Raw genomic sequence first — 21,730 nt, forward strand, 5'->3', positions numbered from 1 at the left:
CCTTTTCTTTTCTTTTGTGTCACTTCCTGAATTTACATCCTGAATTTCTGCAGTAGGCAAAAAAATGGGTATCGTTAACGAGTCCGTGCTGGGTGTGGTAACCTGGCTGGGAAAGGCAGGGCCAGGCTGTAGGGCCCTAGGACCCATGTCCCTGTCCGTGTAGACAGCTAGGAGGCCCTGCAAAAGATGCAAGCCTTCAAGGGAGATGAAAGAGGCCGTCACCTCCCACTGCCAGGCCAAAGGATCCGCTCTCCCGAGACGCTCTGCTTTCCCGTGGATCTTCCACTTTGCAGCATTATCGTTCTAATGCACATGATTTGCCCTCCTCCCACGCACAGAGTAAGGTCATTCTGCGTGGCCTGTCTTGCTCAAGAATTTATTTCTCGCATAAGGGGCTAAATGAAAACTCCCCTTTGCAGACAGTAAGAGCAGAGAAAATACCAAACACCGAAGATTTCATTCGAACCTTCTAAACTGTCTGGCTTGAAAAAAAAAAGAGTCAATTTTCATTGAAAAAGTGGGAGCCAAACTCGGGGTGTCGAAGGGTTCTGAATAGCTGGAAAGTAACGCACCCTTGTCCCTTTCTTCTGTCCCAATCTCAACTCCATTCAGAGGGTGTAGAAACCTTCCGGAGCAGCAAAAGGGACAGCGGGCTCCGATGCCGCTTCGCTGGCCGATCTTGCCGCGCGCGCACGCGGAGCCCAGCCTAGGTGGTGGGTGGGAAGAATGCTAGAGGGGAAGGTCTGGGGGTGTGAGGGTGGAACGGAGCCCAGCCCCGGGATCCGGCCCGGGTTTTGCATGCCACCCACTCGCCTGTTCGGCCGCGGAGAATTCCATAATCACAGCGGGCGAGAGCGGAGACTGGGAGAGAAAAATCCGGGATCCGGCAACTTTGGTCGCGCATGCGCGCCCGCGGCGCTCCATCCCAAACACACACACATTTTTCCCCGGACTTGGAAAGTCACCCAAAGCCGCCCCAAGTGCAGGTAAGAGACTCGGCGCTCTTTCCACCGCGGCCCCCTCAAGCCCTCCACCTCTGCGGGCATATTGGGGCGCCTCCAGGCTTCACCCCTGTCCCGGTGCAGCCCACTACCCCCGGGTTGCCGCTTGCAGCTGGGAGCGGGCGAACGAGCGAACGACCGAGCCAGTCAGCCTACGAGCGGCGGCTGCCACCCAACTCCGGCCGTACCGGAGGTAGGGGGCACAGAGGGCTGGCACCCCGGCGCGGGGCGGCGCGTCGCCCGCAGTGACCAGGGGAATGCCCGGCGAGCCGCTCCAATGGAGGGAGGGCTGCAGCTCCTGGGGGGTCACTTACTCCAGCTGAGGGGTCGGCGGGGTAGGGGAGAAGAGGGGGAGGTGCCGGGCACGAGTAAAGGACTTCACAACTAGGGTGGGGGCGCTTTCCGCGCAGTGGGCTGGGGGCGCAGGTGCTTGCCAATACTGGGTGATCGTTCCTTCTCCCACGCCCCCTCCTGCTGCAGGGGGATCATGAGCTGTCTGGAGGAGAGAAGGAGGAAGGGGTGAGGGGCTTCTGGGGTGACTTTGCAAGACTTTGCCCAAGGGAAGGGGTGGGTGGGGATCTCCTCTAGCCGGCTCTTGTGCCCCGACACCGGGGTGTGTGTTCTGCCAGCAGAGGTAGGCAGTGTTCGCGTAGGCGCAGGGTGTCAAGGGGAGCTCCGGGTGGGAAAATAAAGGCAAGAGGGTTCTGGGGTCGGGGGAGCGGCGCCCCCTTTTCTATCCGTGCCTGGGAAGTTTATCTCAAGTGCGCCGCTCCAAGCGCGGCAAGTGGCGCTTCTCACTCTCTCCCCCCACCCCCAAGTCTCCCCGGGCTCAGGCTTGCAACACTGGGTACTGGCTCCCACCGTTCTGCTGTCGGCTGGAGGTCGCCCTGGGTCTGGGGAAAAGTTCCGGGGGAGTTGTGGCGGCTACTGTGTGAGCGGAGAGAGAAGTTGCGCCCGGGGACTTGGGACGCTGGGTTGGCAGGCCCGATTGCGGGTGGAGCGCTGAGCTCCGGCGCCGGAGGTGGGGGCCCTCTCCAGGGGTTGGAGAGGATCGGGCGGGGTCTGTGACCCTAGGTGGGCTGAGGAGGACCTAGGGGCTTAGCCTGTGGAGAGGACACGGGATTGAAATAGGCTCCTGGTAGAGGACAGAGAGGAGAGTAATATGTAGGGGCACAGGGGACAGTTAAGGGGAGAGGGCTGGGCCACCGGGACACTTGGGTCGACCTTCACTCTACAGGAGCGTCAAGTGGTAACTGACAGAGTGTCGGGGAGCGGGGCTCCGAGGGGTGCGCGGGAATCAGGGGACCCTGCCAGACAGACCCACAGCCGCGGACCTCCCGGGACAGGGGGCTGAGTCGTGCGCCCGGGGTGAGCCGGCCGGGCGGAGCGGCGGCCGGTTTATTTTTACTCGGTGGCATTTGCAGAATGTGCAGCTGATGACCGTCGGCCGCCAGGAAGTTTTGCTTTCTGTTCTTTCTCTCTCTTTTCGAAGCCAGCGTGACCGGGAGCGAGAGAGCCGGGGAGCGGGACCTGGGAGGGGAGTGGGCGGCCTCCTGGGGTGGAGAGATTAGGCTAGGGGAGCACTGGGGCTACGGGCGGGGGTGCCCGGGAGCGGGCCGGCGCTGGGCCGCGGAGAAGCGGTTGAGCGAATGTCTGTCCCCAGCGTTTGGACTCTCCTCTGCGAGGGGAACAGGTGTATGCGCCGTCAATCACAGCGGGAGGGACACTTTGGGGGCGTAGATTAAGATCATAATAATAGATTTTTCTCTAGGGGGTGGGCACAGATTCTTCTTCCAAGTCTTCCCCGACCGGGGTCCCGAGTTGGGGGAGGAGAGGAGTGAGGCCAGGGACCGTTCTTCTCCCTGCAGACAAGTTTCTCCAGATTCAGCCTCGGCTCGCGAAGCCGGCCTGGGTGCGGCGAGGACTTCCATCCAATCACTCTGGGAAGGGTGAAGGTGTGGGTGCCTGGGTGGAAGATGTGTTCAGCAGGGATAATAACCCTCCTCCGAGCTGGAGCTCCCCTAAACCCGGCAGAATGTTGGGGAGACTGAGAGTGTCTCCAAAGGAGTCTGGGGGGCGCGGCCCTCGGTTTGTGTGTAACTGTCCAGCAAATTCTTAGTACAGTCACAGAGGTTGGGGGTGTGATAGGGTAAAAGACCGGAGTAGTCTCTAGACAAAGTTGGTAAATTTAGGCCGCCTCCAAGCTGGTACAGGCGCGCGGTGAGAGCGCACAAGGGAACTGAAAAACAGATCGTCTGGTAACGTTGGTGACCCCCCCCCCCGTGCCCAGAGCGCGCGCGCGTACACACACACACACACACACACACACACACACACACACACACACACACACACACACACACACACACGCCGCCATCCTAAAGGGAGCTGTCCCGGCTGAGCAGGAGCAGCTGCGCCAGGCGTGGGGCGGGGGGTAGTAGATCCCCCGGGGCTGCGCCCTGACTGCACTCCACGTGCCCGGAGGGGGCGCTGGGCAGATCCGCGCCCAAGCGCAAAGCGCTTAGCTCGAGCCCTGGCGGTGGCCAGGCGGTGCGTCCGGGGCGTCCGCCCCGCACTGTATCACACAATTGCAACCACTTTCCCACTTCCCAAACTTTGGCTTTTTGTGCTTCGCCCCTCACTGCAGCTCTCAGACCCTTTCCTGGACAGAGAAGGGGAAACTTCTTCCACCTCTGCAGCGTCCAGCGTCAGTCTTCCCGGAACCTGGCGCATCCGAAAGACACCCCCTCACCCTATCTTGTTAGCCACCTTAGAGGCGGTTAACGAGGGTTTATGGGGAATATTGTTCAACTTCAGTAATCAGGTTTCCAGCGATCTTATGCCTCCTGTTTAATTTATTAGACTAGTTATTTATTCTGTTGATGATAATCTGTTGCTGGTTTCTATGGAGATGTTAAACTGATCTCTTTCAGAAATCAAACTCCATATGCACTAAAACGTTTAAAGAGCCAGTGCCTCCCTCTTCCCCTCCGCCTTGCCCTTTTTTGTTTTATTTTGTTTTCAGACTTTGCACCTTCGCGTCTTGCTCTGAGTATCAGTTCATTTTATTTCCTTCTGACGAAGGAAAGGAGCCCGGGAGACTCCCGCTTCGTGGCAAGTACAGCTTATTATGGCTAACAGAAAGAGAAGGCTTTGATCCCCAAGTTGCGTCACTACTTAAAGCAGATCATCTCACCACCAAGCCCCCCCCCATCATAGAAGAGCAAAATTCTTTCAAGATCAAAGGGGCCAATCTGAAAAAAAAAAACTATTGTTTTAAAAAAAGGAAAGTCAGTTACACAGGCGCCTCCCCCTTTCTATCTGCTCCCCTTGTGTTTAAGTGATTTTTTTTGAGTAAGAAAAACAAAACTCAACCCATTTTTCATTCTTATTAATAGTTTATCTTGCCCCCCCTTAATTTAAAAAGAAGTTCAAAGTTAGATTTCTCTGCCTGTGGGGGTTGAGGTATATTTACTTTCTTTGAGATCCTGACCATCTGTTTTTGGGAATTTTGCCTCTGGGAAGAAGGAAGAAGGTTTTCACTCAAAGCTAGTAGGAGACTTTAAATTTCTCCCTTTTGGGAAGAAGTCACCCCAAATTTTTAACTCCTAACTTTTTTCTTGCTTTCTAAGAGCATTAATAACCTGTGGTTGGTGCCTAAAAGTGTATCAACTTTTTCTCCTCAGTTCAGATTGTGTGTGTGTGTGTGTGTGTGTGTGTGTGTGTGTGTGTGTGAGACTTTGATGGTCACGGTTAGGGGGGAAGTCGATGAATTAAAAAAATAAGGCAGAAAAAAAATCATCTTGATTGGTGACATTCTGGAAAAAAAATTCAAACCTTCTCTGGCTCCGGTATTTATCACACTGACAGATATGATACAAAGCGATTGCATTTCGTAATGATCCTTGGGGACTGAGTTGTAGGTAAAACCATTTAATGCATTTTTAATATTAAAGTAAGACCCAGGCTCCATTTTCTTGGAGGTGGGGGAATGGTTGGAAGTAGGGGGAGTAGAGGTCCCCCTATAGAGTGGCTATAGAGTGGCTGCCTTCGGAGTAGGCTGTTTAGCTTTTTCAACTACAGTCCCCCCATCTCCATTTACTTTGTGTGGGGGGGGTCATGAGCCACATAGAGGACATTTGCCTTTCATAAATAAATTTATATCTGACCAGAAGGCCCAATACTAAATAAGAGCTCACTTAAAAAAAAAAAAAAAAAACACCACCAAGTCTCCACCCCTGCTATAGAGAAACAAAAAACAACAACAACAAAAAAAAAAAACAAGCAATACTTGCCCCCCCCCCCAGAGTCTTATTTTGCAGACGGGTGGAGAGATTGTTGCTTTCCAGCTCACAGGAAGGGGGGGGGAGCCGATTCTCTTATTTCCCTCTTTGCTATATTTTAAATTTTTGTTTGATTTGGATTGCAAACAGAGTAGAGGCTTAGGGGTAAAAAGAACACTGTGGCTTTAAACTCAGGAGTTTGCATATTCTCCTTGTATCTTTCCCCTTTGCTAATTATTGTGTTGTTTTCAGAGCAAATATGTCATATCCATGGCGACCGGGCAGGTTTATTGTCTTTCTGAAGCAATAGCTCACATAAGTAATTAATGACTTTCTTTTTTTTCCTCTGGCTTAGGTTAAACAGATCATTCAAGGAAAGTCATCTCTCTCTCTCTCTCTCTCTCTCTCTCTCTTTCTCTCTCTCTCTCCACTCTCTTGTTTGTTTTTTCTCTTTCCTTTCTCTCTCTCTCTTTTTTTAAAGCTCAGTAACATAAGAACATGAGTTAGAACAAGAAAATACTTTAGCTAAAAAAAAAAGTCAACAGCTTTTTTTTTTTTTTGCTCGGTTTTCTTTTAAAAGCTGAAATGTCAGCTTCAGACCTGGGCACTGCCATCTCCCACCCCTGAGTGCAGTCCCTGCGTGGGTTGGCAGCCTCCTGTAAGGTTGTGCACGGGGAGGCCTGGAGGTGTTGGCACTGTTGGTGGGGGTGGGGGTGGGGGCTGAAGGCATTTGCTTTTGGGGGGGGGGACAGCAGTCCAAAATGAGTATTTCTCTTATATTTAGTAAAATTTAATTAAATTGTGTACAGGAAAGAATTAATGACTTGGTAGTGATGTGCTCAGGCCCATCTCCCTTCTTTTTTCCCTCAGTTTGGCTAATTGGTAGGACCAAGTCTTCTCTTCCTGTTCTCCTTCAGCAACCTCCCGTCTTTGTCTTAAGTACATTTTACTGGAAAAGTAGGTTTTGGAATCTTTTCTGGTCAATATTTCCAACATGATAATAGAGTTTGGGTTTTTCTTTTTCCTTCCTTCCTTCCTTCCTTCCTTCCTTCCTTCCTTCCTTCCTTCCTTCCTTCCTTCCTTCCTTCCTTCCTTTCTCCTTTAGAGTTCCATCTTGAAGCTGACTCCTCCTCAGGAGCCAGCAGCTGTGACTGATTGGAACTCAGATATTGTAACTTTGTTTCTCTTGGTGGGGAGAGAGGGCCCTTTCAGCTTGTGGAATTGCCTGATGAGGAAGCTCCCCAAGGCACGCTGTGACAGTGCGAGGAAGGTGGAGACCATCTTTTCTCTTTCTTCCACAGTCACCTTGTATATATTCTGCCTGTTTTAAATGGACCTTCCCTAGCGAGAAGCCTTATGATGTCAGCTTTTAACTTTAGAAATGTGTTAGGTTTTCTACGTGCCAGCTGCTCTCCCTCCCTCCCCAGTAACATTAAGCACACTGACACTGTCTTCCCCACCTCTTTTAAAGATTTCATAGAGAGCCAAGGTTTTGCGTGTGCCCTTCAAAGTGGGGGACGGTGGGGGGGAGGCATTTATGTTGTCCTCAGACACATTTTAAAGAACATTTGACTCCCTCTGAACTAGTGCAGAAAGGCTGGGAAGAGTCTTTAGGCTTTGGGCACTGAAACTAAAAATCTAAAGAAGAGGGATTTATTTAGCATCTGTTTTCTGAAGAGGAGAAGAGAAGGCAAGATGCCGGGACTCCAGTAGAGCTATAATTGAGCCCGTAACCTCTTGATGTCTATATCAGAGAAACAGGCGTGAGCAGAGGGAACCGGTTGAGGCAAACAAGCCTTGCTGGAGGAGCCGAGGCTGAGGCACAGGGAAAGGGAGATAGATTTAATTTATAGACATTTTAAAAACTGTAATTTCATTAGGATCTGCTCTTCCTTCTCTCTGAAGGGCAGCTCGGCAGACCGATAAGGCCAGTCAGTCCCTCTGCCCGGGATTTGAGTGTGTTTTCTGGGTGCAAGTCTCCATGTCCTTGCCAGCTCTGAGCTCTGCTTGGTTTCCTCTCTGCCCACTGGCTGCTGCCTTCCTCCACTTCACACGAACCCCCCCTCACCCCCCACCCAGTAGCTAAAAGTTAGGCGTGACCCTGGCTGTCCTGGGATCTCCTCTCTAGTCTTCAGAGATCAGGTCTGTCTACTGCCCGGGTAGTGGTATCTGTGTGCCTCCCATCTGTCGCCCGGCTGCCTGTGGTTGCAGTGGCAAGAGTCCACTGGAGGAAGAGGGACAGCCCCATCTCATTACCCCCTCGAGTTCACCAAGTTGAGTTGCTTTGGTCCTGAGGCCACAGCTTGCAGGAGGTTGAGGGGGGGGGCGTGATTAAAGCCTGTCGTAAATTCTGCAAAGGTTAATCAACCGTTTAAGAACTGCATGTTAACGAGGCTTTTGCAGGCCAGCTGCCCCCACTCCTGTCCAAAGTCCGGCAGAGTGAGGGGTGGCCTGCTCCGGGAGAGAGTCTTCTAAAATCATAATAATTGAAGACAACTAGAGAGAGAGAGAGAGAGAGAGAGAGAGAGAGAGAGAGCAGAGAAAGATGAATCCTCAAGTGCCCTTCGTCAGGTTGCTCGGACCCCCCCTCACCAAACTTTAGTCTGGATTTGTCCTGTGTGCCTTCTGTGGAGAAGACATGTAGAGAAAGAAAGCAAATGGGGGGGGTAGATGGAGAAAAGGAAAGAGAGAGGGAGAGGGAGGGGAGAGAGAGAGAGAGAGGGAGGAGAGGCTCATAGCTCCTTCAGAACTCATTATCATTCTTAATAAGTCTTAAGGAATACAGAAGAGCATTGAGTGTAAATGCTGGGTAATCCTAACGCTTCTCAAGGTGAGAGGAGTCTTGAGGACATAGAGGAAAGAGACAGCAGCAGGGAAGGGAATCGGAGTGGGGGCCCAGAGACCGTGGGAGTGTAGAGGCCCAGTCTTGAGGAGGTTCCTCATGAGGCTTGGAGGCTGGGCTTGGGGCACCCCAAGATATCAGAGGTGGGAGGGATGGTCTCAGTAGATGCAAAAAGGATCTTGAGGATAAGCTGGTGGGTTTTTTGTAGTTGGCTTTTTTTTTGTTTTGTTTTGTTTTTTGTTTTTTTGTTTTTTTGTTTTTTTTTTTTTTAGCAGAGGGAACAGGGACGATGAGGCCAGCTCTGTCTTGCTTAGAAGGTGTCTGGGTGGGGGCACAGGCCTTTGCTTCTTCCTGGACTGTATGCCTAGTACTCAAGCCTCAGGCTCCTAGAGGAGGTCCAGGCTGGGTGGGGTGGGATGGCAGAAGGGGCTTGTCTTGTTCTGTACCCCTGATTTCAGTCCCTTAGGATTCCCTAGCAATATCTAGTAGCTGTTCTAGGGAGCTGGATGGACTGAGTGGTGGCCAAAGCTCAACTCTGGACACTAGGTGGCTTAGAGGATCTGTGAGGCTCACCAAGCAGGGAACTGGCTGCTGGCTTTCCCTGGTCCTCTCAGCTGGTGGGCTCCACTGTGCAGTCGCTCTGCCCGCTCACTGCCAGGCAGCCCTGATGACAGTCAGGAGGGCAGTGGGCACCAGCCCAGGGGCACAGCTCATGGACTGGCCTCTCTCAGATCAGTTCCCAGGCACAGCAAGGATAAGCCAGGGGCTGCTTCCAAAGGAAGCTGCCAGCTAGGGACACAACAGGAAGAATGGGATTCTAGCCCATGCTCTCCCCTCAATGCTGCCTTAGTCACCGGGCACTCTGAGCTTGGGATGGCTCTCTGAGTTGTGCACGGCCTTTATTGAGAATCCTCTTTTTAAAAGAAACCTCATAATCATAAATATCACTTACACTTTGAGGGGCCTCTCAGATCTTATAAACCCAGACTAAGATTCCTCCGGAGCCCTCTGCCCAGTACGCTGCTTTTCCAGTTCTTAGGGATTGGAGCAGAAACAGGAAGGAGGCAGAATAGTCCTCGCTATGGCTCCCACCTGCCTGCCTCGGCCCTGAGAGAGGAGAATGTTTCAGGCTGTCACAAGGGGGACCCTGTAGTTGAAGCCAGGCCAACCTGCAGGTTATCCTTTGTGGAACCAAGCTGCACTTGGCTCAGGCAGATGCCCCAGGACGCATCAGGAGCAGCTTTTCCTTGTCCTGTTTACATTCCCCGGGCTTCCCAGGCGTTACAGAAGGGTCTTAGCTAAGGTTCCGTGCCAACTATGGATGGTTTACTCTGGGGGGAGAAGTGGGTCTGGCAGAGAGCACAATAAAGGTTTCACTTCTCATAATGCGTCTTTTAAAATTAAAAAAAAAAAAAACTCTCTTTCTCCGGAAACTCCTGGGAAGCTTATAGAGCGTGCGTGGGAGTTCGAGGTGAAGGCTGCTGGTGACTGGGCTGGCGTGAAGTCCACGGGGAGCAGGTTGGGTTAATGGTGGGTAGAGTCTGCCTTTCTGTTGTTTAAGAGCAGTAATGGCCAAATTGCACGCCCTTCGAGTGCCTTGCTGACAAGAGATTTACTGAAAGGAAGCTGCGCTGTGTCTCCTATGCTAGGCGGGTGAGTTTGCGTGTAAGGGTGTAAAGTGTGTGTGTGTGTGTGTGTGTGTATGTGTGATGTGTGCGTGCGTGTGCGTGCATGATATGTGTGGTGTGTGTGAATGTGTGTATATGTGTGTGGTTTATGTGTTTGTGTATTTGTGTGGTGTGCGGTGTGTGGTGTGTGTGTTTGTGTAATGTGTGGATTGTGTGGTATGTATGTATGAATGTGTGGTATGTGTCTGTATGTATGTGTGGTGTGGGTGGTATGTGTGTGTGTGTGCATGTGTGTGTATGGTGTGTGTGTTTGTGTGTGGTATGTGTGTATGTGTGTGTGTATTGGTGTGTGTGTGTTTGTGTGTGGTATGTGTGTATGTGTGTGGTATGTGTGTGTGTGTATGGTGTGTGTGTGTTTGTGGTGTGTGTGTGTGTATAAATGAGAAGAAGGGGTGGGGAATGAGTTCTGCCAGACCTGGCACCCTTCCCCAGCACTAATTGCTGGCAGGGTACCCACGGGCTGTGCCAGCATCTCAGCCGCCCCCCTCGCCCCGGGGAGCTCAGCTGTGCAGTTTGCTGTGTGAGGGCCATTTCCGGGCCCACTAGTCCTGGAGTTCTTGGGAATTTCAGGAAAATCTTATCCTTGGGGAGATGGTGGGTCACACACCTGCATCTTTGGCTGAGGAGAGAGAAGAGTGAGGTACCTGGGGTCGGACTGTCTACTCCCCTGTCATTCTGAGCTCCGAGCCTCCATGTCCACTCAGGGTCTCCTGAGGTGTGGATGGGTGTGTTAAGCATCAGGAGATTCTGTTCCGGTTCTGGCATTATTCCACATCGGTGCGACCTTGAGTAAATCATCTGATCTCTTTGGGCCTCAGTTTCCTGTCTTGTCAAATAGTCTTTGACAGTCTTCTTAGGGTTGTCTTGACAGTCAGCTGGGTTCCTTAGCCGTGAGTGTCCTTTGAAAGTAATTAAGTGTAATGAAGAATTTATCATGGTCATGTTGTCAAATGAAGGATGTCCCCAATGTCAGATGAACGGGTTTTATGTAATCTCGTATGTGTCTCTAAGGGGACCCCTGTTGAGTTCTATTCCACAAAGGGCCCGGATACAGGCTTTGGTACAGGGTCTGTGTGTTTGTGTCAAATTCTGAGTTGGTTCTTTTGCTAGGACCTTGAGGTTGCTTTTCTAGAAGTATAGGGGATTCCATTGAAGATCTGGGGTGGGCCTTGCCATTTCAGGTGGGAGACAGGAGGGTAACATCCCTGGTTACTGTGAGGGGTCCTGTGTATTTTTCAGCTGGTAAGACTGGGGATCAGAGTCATGTGACTTCACATCAACGACTTAACCAGCCTGTTCTCATCTGTGCAAGGGAGAAACTTGCTCATTTAGGTATCTAGTGCTAAGAACCCACTGGTTGTAGGATGATGGAAGGTTGGTTGAAAATCTGAACTTGGTCTCACTTCTCTGGACATTTTGGACAGGGTCAGGAGGCCCACGTGTGATGTCTTAAGATGGGAGGAGGGCTATTTGTTTCCACTTCCCATTGTGGTTGGACTGGGTGTTCAGTGAGGTGGTTGGAATGGGTGAGAGGTGACTGTGGCAGGACGAGGGAGACAGAAGGCCGGGGCCGACTCAGGAACTGGCCTTGGGTAGCTGTGGACTCTGTTCTACCTGTGGAGGGAGCTTGTCCTTGAGGAAATGGGACCGAGCTGAATGCAGATCCTGCTTTTCCTGCTTGGGCAGATTAATGTCTGCTGTTTGCACATTCTGTAAAATGGGACTGGGATTCTCTCTGTGCTTCACAGAGTTGCTGTGACAGCTGGGAGACAGGAGGGTGTGTCTGCCGAGGTCCCACCTGGGGCTTTGGACCACAGCTTGTACTAGGTGCAATTTTCCTATCTGCCCTTGGGTGGGCTTGCAGGGCAGCACTCGGGTCCTAGGAGGAGACCAGAAAGGCGGGGGTGGGAGTGGGGGTGGGGAGTGTGGCAGGGCCCTAAGGAGGCAAGGGTGGGGGCTGGCGCTGGAGGGGCGAGGGGCACTTATGGAAGATGAGGCGTATGGCACCCCATCAGCCTCTCCCATTTCACCGTGCTACGCCAAAACACCCTGGTCTTATTTCACTATCTGAGATCTGGAGCAGGTTAATTTCCATGACGAACTCCAGGCCACAGGCTTGGAGGATTTATCTAATTAAACTGATGCTTTTTGCTAAGAAAGGAGGAGAGAGAAGGGAGAAGCGGGGAGAGGAGGAGCAGGAAGCACACAGTAGGGAGGGAAGGAATAAAGGAAGGAAGGAAGAGGCGACTGGAAGGAAGGAAGTGAAGGAAGGACTGAGGGAAGGAGGGAGGGGCGGAAGGAGGAAGGGAGGGAGGAGGGAGGGAGGGATGACTGACAATATGCTGTTAGGGAAGCTAGGAACCTGACTGGGAGGACGAGGACGTGCTCCATTTTTTTTTTTTAACTTGTCTTCTTTCCTTTTTTTCTAAAATAGTTTTGGGCTGGAAATAGCTGGAGGCCTTGGGGCTTGAGGACCGTACTGGCTGATCAAGTAGCCACCTCTCTGTGGACGGTTCAATTAGATAGAAAATCTAGCTCAGCCATTTTCCAGTCACATTGGACATTGCTACTAGGTTGGACTAAACAGACACTCACACACACACACACACACACACGCACACACACACACACAAGCGCACAGACTAAGACATGCACTGATACACATAGACACACACACACACACTGACACACATACACACACACAGAAGACAGATAGACATAAAACACAACAGGTAAGCATACATATACACACACAGGTAAACCACACACACAAGCACACAGACACAGACAAAGACACACACTGATACACACACACACACACACACAGGTAAACACACACAGAGACACACACACTGTTCATAGCATCATAGGAAGTTCTGCTGGCAGTATCCCTCTGAGCTAGGCCTAAGTGCAGGAGCCCCAGGAGACAGTGATAGGGACAGAGTGAGGAGATCTTTAGCAGTGACATTCCCAGATGTCTGAGAGGCCTCTGGGGTGGGACTACCTTCTCTGTGATCCACCTTACTACGTTCCTCTGTCACATGCCAGTCTGGAGTGAGGAGGGCACAACCTCAAACTCTTCTCCTGCCTAGCATCGTTGTGGTCTTGGAAGGGTCTTCATGCCGTAGGACTGGGCTGACAGCACACAGAGCCTTCCTTCTTGGGTCCCTGTGGCCATGACCTGATGTCATGTTGGAGGCACTTTACCGAGCAAGGCACGGTGTTGACACTGAAAAACAAATGGGGGTCGTTGTCTGGCAAGGTGGCTCAGCTGGTAAAGATGAGCTGAACTCAGTCCCCTGCATCCACACGGTGGAAGGAGGGAACCAAGTCTGTAAGTTGCCCTCTTACATGCTCAACACATGTGTTAGGGTGAGCTTATGCCCTTCCATGAGACAATATCAAGGGGGAAAAAAAGGGCACCATGATAACCATAATCATTATTGTGTTCATGATAGGTATTGAAAAGCTTCAGTGACTACCAAGTTCATAGGGACATTTCCTTATCAAATGCTGATTTATCAAAAAAAATTTTTGCTAGAACTAGATTAAATAGAGACCCCCCCCCCCCCGCAAAGAATCCATGCTTCCTGCGAACCTAATTTAGGTTCTTTCTTTCCATCCATCTCTTTGTTCTTTCTGTAGAGCAACTTAGAGTTTACTAGAGTTAACTCAGTTTCGGTTCCTTGAAAGGTAGAGTCTCTTCACTTCTAACATACTAAGCGTGTGTGTGTGTGTGAGTGTGTGTGTGTGTGTGTGTGTGTGTGTTTGTGCGCGCGCGCGCGGGCCTAAGCATGTGTGCACACAACTTTCCACTGTCCGAGCCACTTTAAAACAAAGCAGGAAAAGCCCACCCCAAAGAATTAAAACAGAGGAGCGTAGACGTGACCCTGGCACTGCTGGAGGGGTAGCTTCAGATGGCGGTAGGGGTCAGCGCCCTCAGGAGGGATGTATGTGTTTATTCCCGGACATTGCCCAGTGCCCTGTGTGCTAATGTGGAGCTGAAAAGGCCCCTGCATTGTGCAGGCTCCTTCCCCCGTGAAAAGGCAATTGAGTCAGTGAGTTCCGAATGGATTGAAGCTGACAGTAAACGGAGGATTTGGCAGGGGTAGAAAACAAGCTACCCCTAGGCTCCACCTCCTCCACCGCTCCACCCCCTCCACCCGGACCTCGCCCGGGCTCGCTCATCCCTCAATCGGTTCCCAATGCTTGTTTGGTTTATAGAGGGATTTTGCAAAGACTTAGGATTTCTTTCTGTATGTGTCCATATTTGCCACTGGGATTATGTCTGGACCTGCCTTTCTACCGGGAACGGCCTTCTTCGAACCCACAGGTTGCCGTCTCCCAGTCTCCCAGCCCTTGCCTCCTCCGTGGTTCCACCAACGATCCCGAATGAGTTAAGGGCTGAATCCACCCCGGACCGGCTGTACGGTTTTTTTTTTTTTTTTCCCTCCGGGTTTCTGAATGAATCGATGTGCTGTACTCAGCATGTTTGGAGACTGTCTGCCCCAGTGACCCAGCAGCCCCCACCCTGCCGGGTCCCATGTTGCATGGGACCCGCTGCTAGGTCCCAGGGCCTCCTCGCAGGCGACTTGGCAAGCTGATAACCCATGCTGTGGAGGGTCTGGTGCCCTCCCTACACCCAGCCTCCCGCTAGAATCTATTTGAATTTTAAAAGAAAGGGCACACCACTTTGAGCTGGCATCATCCCTGGTTTGCCAAGAAGGTTTGCAGCTTTAAGGGTTAGTGTGTGCCAAGGCCTGGCCCCGGCCATCGCCATCTCTTCTCCATGATGTCCAGACCCATCAATCAGCCCACCTATATTTACATGTCTCAGCCCTTAGCAATGGCCCCCGCAGCCCTAGATCTCCCCGCTTAGGCATTTCCAAGAGCCTCAGAAGGGTGGAACTATGGCCACCCCACACATCCCCTTCCTCCACCCACAGCCACGCTCTGCGAGTGTGCAGCAGCCGCGTCTCTTAGCTTTAACATCCAGCCTCGACAGCGGAGGAAACATTTATCCACGAGAGACAGGAGATGACAAGGAGGACTCACTCGGACAGAATTACAACGTACTCCTTGGGCGCACATTTGTCCTCCCGTGGCTAGGGATGCTTCTCAGGGATCCTTTCCGGAAAGGCCCAATGGGCTCGCCTTGCTTTAGGAGTGAATAACAGTGAAGTCCGTGGGTTCAAATCCCTGGCCTGTTGTTTATTGCGAGAGTGGCTTTGAACATATCTAACTATTCTAGCCTCATTTGTGGGAGAGTGAGCAGAGGTACCAGTGCTTATGGTATGGCGTTAGATGGAACAGGCAGCCCATGTGCACAGGCTTGGAGCATGATTGCATGTGGTAGCTATTGTTGCTACCTTTAGTGCTCCTGCTGAATCCTTTCTGTCACGGGGAAGGCAGGAGGGCAGTGGGCTCAGACGGGCCCCTGCGTTATGACCCCAGGACCCTCAAGGCCAGGCTGGAGCTCCAGTCCATGTGACCATCCAAAGCTGGCTTAAATACACTTGCCAAACAAGACAGTCAAACATATTTATCCAGTCCCGAACCTGGGGCAAGGAACAAGGCTTTGGAGACCCAGGGTCTGTGCTCTTAGGTCCAAGCAGCAGTCTCCGGGCTAGCCTGGACTCTCTGCCAAACAAGGGGTCTACTCCTAAATGCCACCACCATCTTGGTTCTCCTTCATCTCTCCTCATGGAGTAGAACCTGGCCCTCGCCCTCCCCCAGCGGCAGGTGGCCTTGGCAGCCTGGCACCTGTTCCTGGAGGGCGGCTGCCAGGAAGGCGCCAACCCAAGAATCACCCGCCTGGTGTGTCCTCCAGAGTCATTGCATGAGGGAGGTGTCTATGCTCCCAGGAGGGACGGTCCTGGGCCTGTCTTAGTAGAGAGGGTGAGAGTTAGAAAGGGGCCTTGTTCTCTTGAGCCAGGGCCCCCTCCTCACCCTCCAGTCTGTGCGCCAGGGGTGGGGTGGGGGAGATGAGTGAGAGGATGTGGAGGAAGTCATTGAGTTGTTGCAGAGGAAGGGTCTCGTCCTCTCCCCCGGGTGCAGCATTAAAGCTGAGTTGCTTCTCCATTTCCATTTTACTAAAAGAGGAAGGAAACAGACATTTACCGAGCTCCGGCCGTGTGTCAGATCCTGTACCGTGACTTTTTGTGGGATTGAAGGGCACAAGGCAGGTAGTGGATCGATGGCCACTGTACCTCGGGAAATAAGGTTCTGAGAGATCACAGGAGTCCGTGAAGGAGGGCCAGTCGGTCGGCGTCAGTTGGCTGCCTTTGCTTTTATTTTGAGAGGGTCTCTATTTGTAGCCCAGGCTGGCCTTGAACTCTCCATTTGATTCTCCTGCCTTAGCCTCCTGAGAGCTGGGATTCTAGGTGTGTGCCTCCCACCAGGCCTGGTTACCGTGCTCTGCCTCTGCGAAGTGCACACTTTCCTTCCCGGGGAATATAGAACTGTGTCTTTCAAAAAAAAAAACCGTTGAAAGAGGTAAAAGGAAGAAAATGGACGCTGAAGTTAACTACTATGGCCTGCTTTGTCATGCCTTAATACCTTAGTGCGTTTTCAGTATTTTTTCCCTCTGGTCCCTGTGTCTATTTATATGATGTGCATTTTACATAATTGTGATCTTGAGAGATGATGGTCTAAGGAGAGACCCTGGGTGAGGTAGGAATGAGCTGCAGCCAGCGCTGGGTGGTTGACTCTCTGCAAAATGGGAGCCCATGTGTGATGTCCGGCTACCTTACCAGTCAGTCCCAAGACTCCTGAACTCCGCTAGAGAAGCAAGCCCGGCCAATGGGTGGGCAAGCAGGCCCTGGGTGCTCTCCTGGGTTAGTTTTGTCTGCTTGCTTCACTGGTAGAATGTTCCTTTTAACTCACTTCCCTTTTGCTCTTGACAAATGGGCATATTTGTACCATTTTCCTGAATGACCTTCTCTCCTTGGGGTAATGAGAAAATGAAGGTCTTAGCTAAGTGCTTTGAGATATTCAGATATAAAAGCGGACAGCAGAGTGTTTGCTGCCAGGGTGCTTTATAGAGAGGAAGTGCGGCTCGAGGGGGTGAAGGTCGGCTGGAGGATGAAGGCCATTCGCAGGACTTGCGTCTCTCTGGGTGCAAGGGCAGGGGAGTTCAGGGCCTGGCTCAAGTTGGGCGAGGTTTGGGTGGGGCTCCGGCCCGTCTTCCAGGTACACTCTCTAAGGCTATGCACCCAGGCCAAGGTGATCTGGGTAATTCAGGCAAACCCCCCAGCCTGGGTTTAGCTCTTGTGGATTCCTGATCTGATTTAAAGATATTCCCCTGTGCCGTCATAGCGTCCTCCCGCAGTGAATAAATCCTGCCTCGCCTATGCAGATAGCTTCCGTGAGGATGGTTTTGAAACACAGAAAAACATTTATTATATTTACTGGAGAAAAATACCCCCTGGATGTCCAGCGTTGTGACGGCCACCAGAGAAACTCTATGAAAGCTTGAAAGATGTCCCCGAAATGACAGCATTAGGGAGGTGGGACTCAGGCTGATTTGTTTTTTATTTCATCACATTTTATTTAAATTCCCCCTATGATTAACAGCCAACAAAGCTGAAGTGCCAGCCCAGCGGGGAGCCCTGGCAAGGGTGGGGGGCGGGGCCGCGCCCCAAGAGGGCGCCTGCACCCACGGCCCCCGCAGGGCTCTGAGCTCACCGGCTCTGCCAGCCGAACAGACCTATGAGCTCTCGGGAACCGAGGCGGATCGGTGACTCAGAACTCCGTGTTGTGCTCTCTTCAACAATAGCTTTTGTCCTTTGCCCAAAACCCTGGGCCAGTGTGTGAAAAAAAAATTAGAAAATTATGAGATAGTTTGTACTTTCCTTACCATCTGGTGCCAGCTTCGGGTGCTTTATTTATTCAAGGTGGGGAGGTAGGGAAGGCAGGGTGGAGGTGAGGGAGAAGGAAAAAGAAAAACAAGGTAGAAACTCGGACAAGGCCCAAGAAAGGTCTACACCTCGACAACAAACTTTCTTTGTTTCACGGTGGGGAGGGAAAAAAAATAAGGAAAAAAAAAACGTAGAAGGCCTGTTGGAACTGAATACAGCGCCATACGTGGCATTCACGCGTGGGACCCCACCCCCACCCCCACCCCCGTTAAATCCCACTGTGGCTTCAGTCTTGTATTTGTGGAGCATGGAAGCTGATTTGGGGGTGCTTAACTCTGGGGTGCCCACAGGGGCCCAGGTAGAAAGACAGAGCCGGCAGCTGGACGGATTGGGGGAGCAAGGATGACCCCCGAGACAGCTAGCTGATGTTCTGACCCATAATGCTTAGCGGTCAATCACCTAGCCCCTCACTTGCCGCTGGATTTTATTTTCCCGAGGGCCAGGGAGATGGCTCCATGGGGGATGCACTTGCCTTGAGTGGACCAGAGTCTGAATTCAGATCTCCAGAACCTAGGTTAAAAAAAGTGAGCAGGACAAGTGTGCACCTTTAATCCCAGCAACGGGGTGGCCAAGATGGAAGGATCCTGGGGGCTCTGGAGCTAGGCGGTCTTGGTAAGTTCTGGATTCAGTGAGAGATCTGGTCCCTTAAATAAGGCAGCTATAGATACAGAAGGATATGGAACGTTGACCTCTGGCCTCCACAAACACTATTGATTGTGTACCTGTACATATGTGTACTATAAACACACATGCACACACACACACACACACACACACACACACACACACACGCCTCTTCCTGGAGTCTCTACTAGTGTCTCGTTAGAATCTCAAATACTGTGTAGAGTCAGGCCCAATGTGGCCTTATTTTATTTATTGAAATTTTATTTATTTTTATTTTATGTGCATGAGTGTTTGCCTGGATGCACGTATGTGAATTGCATATATCCTGGTGCCTACAGAGATCAGAAGTGGGCATTGGATCCCCCTGGAGCTGGAGTTACGTATGGTTGTAAGCCGCCGTGTGTTTGCTGGGAGTTGAACCTAGGTGTTCTGGAAAAGCAGTCAGTGCTCATAACTGCTGAGCTACCCCTCCACCACCCCCAGCAGTTTAAACTGGAACCCTCTACCCAGTGTCCTCCAGAAGAGTGAGCGAGTTGGGAATGGGGGATCAGGGCTGGAAAGTGTGTGGTATCGAGTGTCAGGTTAGGTGTGTGAAATGTGGTTGTATATAAATGGTCGTGTGGGTGAAGGTGTGCATGTGACTGGTTGCCTGTGAGGCGTGTGAATGACCAGGTGGGTTTCCGAGTATGGACCATTATCTGTTGCTCCCTGTAAATGGCTGTATAGAGGAGCAGTTGCATATAGGATTGCGACTGTGTGTGTACACGAGAAGTGACTGACTGTGATTGTATGTGGCCGTGTGTGTGTGTGTGTACAAGCAAGTGTGCGACTGTGTGAGTGATTTTACGCAAGCGATTGTGTGGGAGGTTGTATGTGATGGTGTCTCGTGGGCAGGTGAGTCTCAGCTTGTGTAGATGACTGAGTGCGGTTGTGTGTGTGTGTCCCTTTAATTTTAACCGCTTTCTTCCCCCCACCCCGGTTTTAAACGCTAGGTAGATTAAAATTAGGGGAGAGAGGTTTACAACTCCTTTATCAAGAATCTTGTCTGCCTTCCCCAGACCCTCTATCTGAATGCTCCCAGGAAATGGCCTGGGGCCTGGGCTCTGTGGCTATTCTTGCTTTTATTTTAGTGCTGAAGATATTGTAGGGACACTTTGGGGCCTGTGTCTGTGGCCCTGGTTAGGACCTCAACCTCACTTTGCTCTGGTCTCAAGAAGGATTGCCAGTAGGGCTGTGAGGCTCACATGATCTTTTTGGTCATTGTGAGCTCAGGGACTATTATCTTTGTGCAGATGGAGAAACTGAGGCTGGGGAAGGAGTAACCGTGTGCCCATGGTCCTGTGGCTGGCCCATGGAAGTTCTGGAAGCTGGGCAAAGCCTTCGGGCTGCTTGGAAACACAGGAATGTCCCCCAGTGGCTTGGAGCAAAGCTGACCAGTTCCACATCTGAACGCATACTGTGCTATACTTGTCCTTTTGGGGGATCGGATTTTATGGTGGGAGCTGGGAGAAGGAGAGCCTGGTTGAGGGAATATGTCTTTTGAAGGAAGAGCTCTGGACGGGGAGACATCTGAGGAGATTTCTAGCCCTGACACTACCAACAAGTAACAGCACATACTAAGACTTCGACTTCATCCACACAGAGAAAGGCTAGCCCCAGCGGTTCCGCCATTCCTCCCCACTTTAGCATGACTGGAGCTTCCTGCCACCACCCTCCAGAGTCCCCAGCTGTGCCATGTAGCAAGTCCTCTCCCACAACCTGTCAAACCAGAGATGGCAGTTTCCCTAGAGCTCCCGCCTCTGTGCCTCTGTATCATACCAGGCAGAGCCTTTAGCAGCCTTGGCGGGCAATGCCCCTGGCCCATGCCCTGTGCACCTCTCATTGATAACCGTGTGTCTGCCTGTGCCTCGGGTCAAAGCCCTTTGGTTTGAACTTGCCTCATGCTGAGAGGCTGAGACGTGAGAAAATTATGAGCAGGGGAGAGGAGTGGGACCTTGTGACAAGTGGCAGCTGTGGAGAAAGGGGCAGGCTCCGTGCCCAGGGTGAGCGCCATCTGGGCGGGAGGCCTGGCTTCCAGCTGTGGGGGCTCTGGAAGGGCAGAGCCTAGGAGGAATGATTTTGAAGCCACTACTATGGAGATTAAGGGGATGAGAATGTAAATCTCAAGTAAAAAGGTAATTGAATGTAATAGCAAACACTGCTCGCTCTATGTTAATTTTAGCTCTTCCCCTGGATACAAGACGCTGTATTAGTGTTTTATTACCATTTTGTTTGCACTAATAAAATAGTAAAATTTATTTCAAGGAAGTTGAAGGATGGTTTTACAATGCAAATTTGAAGAAATTGGACTTTTCATTTATGCCTCAGCTATTTTAAACCCTGACGGGTGTAAATTAGCTACAGGGACCAGGCAGACCCCACCGATGGGGATTTTGGAGGCGGGAGCCCTGGCAGAGGTTCCGGACTTGCTGAGGGCAGAAAGTACAAAGCACTCTTCAGAAAAGCCGAGGCCACTGAGGTGTCTAACTGGGTGGGACAGGGTGGTGGGTGAGAGTGTGCCCCAGCATGAACGACTGTGGCCGTAGGCAGGTACATCACACATTGGGTTGGTAGAGAGACTCATGTGACCATAGATCTCAGATCTTTTTCTGTCCTCTTGATCCTTTGGCCTTCTTCCTGTCCTGATGTTGGCCTACATTAGCCTAGTAAACCCCCAGGGGAACTGAGCAACTTCTGTTTTGGTTGGACATGACAGGTAGACCAGTTGTCTAGACCACACTCTCCCTCTGAAAGGAGACTACAGATTTTGAGGAAAGGAATCATCAGACTTTGGAGCCTAAAAGCAACGTGAGAAAGACAGGCTAGAAGCCGACAAGACCGAGGTTGACAGGCGCATCTGTCCTTCCTTGTTCTTTCTTGTAGCCCAGGCTACCTTGAGAAAGTAGAGCAGGACTTCCTCAATGAGCCAGCGTCCTGTCAAGTAGGGACAAATGGCTAGCCAGACGTAGGTGTGATAGTGCCTGTAAACCAAAAAGGTTTGATTTTTTTTTTTTAAAGTCAAGCGACCTGAATTTCTTGGAACTAAAGGTAGGTAGAGAGGGAAAGAAAGGAAAAGGGTGGTAGGTGAGGTTCTTTCTTTTTGAGTTTTGGGTGAAGAATTCAGGTTGGATCTTGTTTTATCCAAACCGGTTTGTTTATCTCTGAAAAATTATCAGCAGCAATGGCCCAAAGGGATGCATTGAGGACCCACTTCCAAAAGGTAGGGAACCAAGCAAACGTTCTAATGTCTGGCAAAGTCAGTGGGGTGTATTGCCCAGGTTTTTCTGGATATCTGCCTGGTGCAGGGGAAACAGTGAGTTAATTTAGCTTGTTT

The 21,730-nt window shown here is 51.3% G+C and overlaps 1 protein-coding gene across 3 annotated transcripts in view; it reads left to right on the top strand.

Moving 5' to 3' along the window:
* The first annotated feature begins 834 nt into the window (after window positions 1-834).
* Casz1 (castor zinc finger 1) overlaps window positions 835-21,730 on the top strand; it is a 149,955-nt gene continuing 129,059 nt past the window's right edge. The window contains exon 1 of one of the 3 annotated variants that reach the window (XM_008764318.4): window positions 835-986. The gene's annotated coding sequence lies outside the window, so the exon portion shown is untranslated. 3 annotated transcript variants of the gene reach the window in all.

Source organism: Rattus norvegicus, chromosome 5 (genome assembly GCF_036323735.1).
Source record: "Rattus norvegicus strain BN/NHsdMcwi chromosome 5, GRCr8, whole genome shotgun sequence".
NCBI classification, from domain to species: Eukaryota; Metazoa; Chordata; class Mammalia; order Rodentia; family Muridae; genus Rattus; species Rattus norvegicus.